Source organism: Morchella sextelata, assembly GCF_020137385.1.
Source record: "Morchella sextelata strain SCLS chromosome Unknown scls_25, whole genome shotgun sequence".
In the NCBI taxonomy this organism is placed as follows: domain Eukaryota; kingdom Fungi; phylum Ascomycota; class Pezizomycetes; order Pezizales; family Morchellaceae; genus Morchella; species Morchella sextelata.
This window is the reverse complement of record NW_025408640.1, coordinates 16074-20969: the sequence shown is the minus strand read 5'-3', so window position 1 is coordinate 20969 and position 4896 is coordinate 16074.

Here is a 4896-nt window from a genome sequence, read left to right as displayed (position 1 = left end):
GTTCTATCACCAATAAAGATAATCTCCAATGTAAACCTTGTCTCCCTATCAATCATGTCTAAATTATAAGAGGCCACGAGTTTCATGTCAAGCTCCTTCCAAATCAAATGAGTCAAGCATTCTAAACCCGTGGTTACAAAGACCTTTAGTTGCAAAAAAAAAAGAAAGGAAAAGATAAAGTAATGTAAAAACAAAGAAGAAATAATATAGTAGAAAATCTAAACAGATAATAATATGCAAATAAATACGGAAATGAGCAGGAAAATAAAATTATATGACGATCTTATGAATACAGTCGATTGATAGTTAGGTGAAAATCATTGACATCTCTATATTAAAAGTTTAGATTACTGTGGAATTGGTGTGGATGGACTAAGGGATCGGCTGGGGTGGAATAGGTTTGGGTTGTCGCAAGGTGGTTGAATACACTGCCGAATTCTGCCGCTGACCGAGTCTTTAGTATATGGCTATGAAGTGACACAGTGGGGAGCTGAACAAGGAACGTACCGGATGGCGATCTGATAAGATCCGAGTGTGGATAGATGAGGAGAAGTGAGAGTTTGGGTGATTGGACACTGCGGCCAGACGATATTCCGTACCCTGGGGTCACCAACAGCTCAAACAGTATAGCAGCAGTACTGGTTGTATGTTCTCTATATGGGGTGGTAACCGGAGTTTTGTAGTGGCGAAAGGTGACAGGATACCATATGATAGAAGCTTAAGATCCTGCGCTTGATGAATTCTATAATTAGAGAAGTTACATGTAGTCATGATTTAATGTACATTAAGGATGGACGTGGGAGGGGTGGGTCGGAGATGGGTCGGAGATGGGTCGGAGCTGGGAGGGAGTGTGATTCTTATAACAGATGGACTTTCATGATCAGAGCGTGTTTGTACTGTCGTTCAAATAGTGGGACTCTTCCATTTGGCTGCCGTGAGATGTTGTAAGATGAAGAAAGAAGGGAAATGCATATTTATAGGCTTGCAATGCCGAGAGAGAGTTTGCGTTTATACAAGTGTTACTAATGGTGCATTACTATATATATGTATTTGGCAGTGTCCATAGTATCTTCTATCAATGAAGACCTCTTTTTATATCGAGTGTATTAAGTATGATCAACTGCCCCCGACCACCCAATCAATGAATCAAACAAAAGTTGAAAAAAGCTCAGCAGCCGAGTGATATTCCATGACTTTCTCCACACTTGTCGGACTATACACACGTGCACTCTTCAGCCTGTACTATACTAGACTAGCAGTGGGCCACCTCGCGACCATGAAGTGCTGGTTCCGCTACTAGGCACTGGTTTGGTGCGACTTCATTCACCGTAGTCTGTCTTCGAGTTCTTTGGATTTACCCTTAGTGTAAGTGACTGTATTTTGCAAATGCCCACAGTGAATAGAGCTGTAAGAGAGAGATAAATAGTACATTTTTTCAATTCATTTAGACCCATCATCAAACAGTTCCTACCCGGCTGCCTACCTACCTGTCTAAAAATGACAGACTCCAATACCTCTAATGCATCTGTTATACCCTCCTATGAAGCACCTACTGCTCTTCTCCTTGCACCTGCTGTACCTGCCTCCCCTTAGCTCCTGATCATTGAGCCTACTCCGATCCCTGCCCAGCCTGCTGCCCTGCCAAGCCTCCTGCTGAGTCTCTTGCTGAGCTTCTTGCTCAGCCATCTGTAAAGATGTTTGGTAAGCAACCCACTAACCCCCAGTGTCCCACCTAGCCCCAACGTCACGCCAAGTCAATTACCAAGTGTGATGACTCAGACTCTGAGTTTGGCAACCTTGACAGTTATTGATACGCCGAGTCTGCTATCAGTTGTTCAGTTGAGGTTATGGAAGGGTTGGTCAAAAATGGATTTGTTAACATCAATAATATCAAGAGGGTATTAGCTATGGAGATGGTTAACTAAGTTTTTTTGAGGGAGGAGAGAGATCTTGACATCCAGAAGGGTATTAATATGGAGGCTATCTTGGGTGGATATAGGAGTTACTATGAAGTTGAAGTGTGTAACTTATTTGCAGAAAGTAATGGACTATTTACGCGCTGGGCTAGAATTGGGTCTCTTATGAAGTTATTAAATCAGGAATTTTATGCAATTGCGAAGGAGATGGAGTAAATTTATGTAAATAGCTTACATTTCAATAGAAATTAAGAACACACTCTACTCTATCATTCAGACCTTTGATGTCACCCTCATATATTTGCATTTTTTTGCTATAATTATACTTAGTGCAATGCATCGCGAATAGACTGTAGGTGTAATATGACGCAAATCAACTGTAGGCGTAAGGCAATACGATCCGCATAGAGTGTAAGCATAATGCAGTGCTTATATGGTATAGGTGGAATACGGAGTTTGCTGACATTGCCACGATGTTGGGCAAGATATAGCGTGTACTGATTGCAGGCTTAGTGCTGCGTGTAAAACTGTGGGAATACTGCGATGTGTAAAGAATGTAGTAAAGGACAGAGCGTAACTCCTGTACGTCCCTTGCAGCGTGCAAGTGGTATGGAGGTATTGCCGTACGTAACCACAGTGGGTGCAATACAGCGTGCAATAATGGTTGATGTAATGCGGTGTATTGCAACAAATAGGGATGATAGGTGTATTACAGTTCGCGGTAACAACGGTAAACGTAATGAGAAGTTCAACGACAGTGTGATAATGGTTGGCATAATGCGGTGCATTGCATTGTGTAAGAATGATAGGTTACTGTAGGTGTATTGTAGTTCGCAACCACAATGGTCGTAATGAGGTTTGCGATTGCGGTTCCCATGTTACGGTACATGAACACTGTTAGTTGAATGCGGGTCGTAATAACTGTGATGATATTGCGGAGTGTATAAACTTTGACAGCTTTGCGGAGTGTAAGGGCTGTTGGCGTTCTGTGAGTTGTAATAACATTAACATAATGGACAATTGTAAACTATAACTTACTGTTCATTGTGTCTCAATACGACTTTGATGTACATGCTAAGAGAAACAAAATACAAAGGATAGTTAGAACAATACTTCAGGATACACTACGTTATCTATTGCATACCAAACTCTGCAATCTGCAAGACCCTCAAATCTCCACATTTGTTACCCTAGGTAGTGCAACATAAAACTACCCATTTGGAAATTCTGGCTAATGCGAATCCACACCTACAAGATCTGGGATTACCCTTTTGCTTTATTGATGGTAATTGCAAAAGATAATTGAGCAGGTAATAGCTTGCGTATAAGAATACAAGGTAGCTCTCTCTCAGTTGTAGAGGGTTTCTGGTAGGGCAATCTCGGACAGGATTTTGAGGTTGCCCGAGAACCGTTTCTCCAGAATTTCCAGGTCCGTAGGTATAGGTTGAACAGGACGATACGAGTCATTCCCATCATGAGGTATTTGCAAACAGGGGATCGTGGTTGTGATTACAGGGGCAGAGATGATAGTTGGGGGCTGTTGAGTAGGGTAACTCACTGTGAGTTTTGGCAACCTGTCCCGGTTAACATCCGGCACTGCCACTTACTGGTGGCGTACAACGATCGATGACTGCATGGTACCTAATGCACTATCTCAAGTCCACAATCAGGACGGTGCTTGAAATTCAATAATGCCCCGTTTCCACATCCTCAGCTTCGATAGAATACATATATTTCGGATTCTGACCTCCAGGTTACCGCATTGGGTGAATCCCATTAGTTGTCTCTGCTGTTTCTTCTTACACTAACTCGGATTTTGACCTCAAGGTTAACGCCTTGGTCGAATCCCGCTCCTTGCACCCGGTGTGTTTTCTAACACTAATTCAGATTTCAATCTCAAACAACCCTATGTGCAATACGTGCAGCTCATTATGTGAGTGACGATACATGACCGACATTCCATATTAACGGTACTCAAAGTGCGGATGGGAGCAGGAGATGGATGGGTGTCATTCACTAATGAAACTTGTAGGTTGTGGGCTGACTTTGACAACCCTTAACTGCGGATCACACTAATGTAAAAAAAAAAAATAAGTCTCGCTAAGGTGGGATATTTTTCTGATACCTCGTACTTCTATCACCATCGCTCAAATGTCCCTTTTCCCTTCTCAGTAGCGCATGCCAGCTGTTAGGGCTGCAGCAGGCATGTAACAATCATTCTGTAACTTGAAGTCGCTGTACTAACGATGGAGTTACATCTCGCTGTTACAACTACCCGCTTGCCTCTGTTGCGCGAACATCATAGGATCGCACCTGCACTTTCCCAGATCTCCAGGAGTGGAATGTCGGACAGGATTTTGAGGTTGCCCAGGAACCGTCGCCCCACAATTCCGGGCTCCGTAGCTATGGGTCGAACAGGACGACCCGAGTCCATTCCCATCATCAGGTATGCGCATACAGGGGGTCGTGGTCTTGATTGCCGGGGCGGAGGTGGTGCTTGGGCGCTGTTGAGTAGGGTAACTCACTGTGAGTATTGGCAACCCGTCCTGGTTCACTCCCGGCACCGCCATTCACTGGGTGGGTACAACGATCGATTACTGCATGGGACCGAACGCACCGTCTCGAGCCCACGATCATGACGGCGCACGAAATTCAATGATGCCGTGTTTCCCCATCCTCTGCTTCGATGGAATACATAAATTTCGGATTCCGAACTGTGGGTTACCGCATCGGGCTAATCCCACTTCTTGTCTCCGCTGTGTCTTCTTACGCCAACTCAGATTCTGTACTCCAGGTCACTGCTTTACTAAGTTTCAACGCTCGTAACCCTAACTACCCACATCCAGGTTCCAACCACCACCAAATACACATTCAAGTATTTCTTTTTACTGAAGATTGTATAATGTACACGTAACCAAACCAACTTTCAACGCTCGTAACCCTAACTACCCACAACCAGGTTTCAACCACTCCGGATACA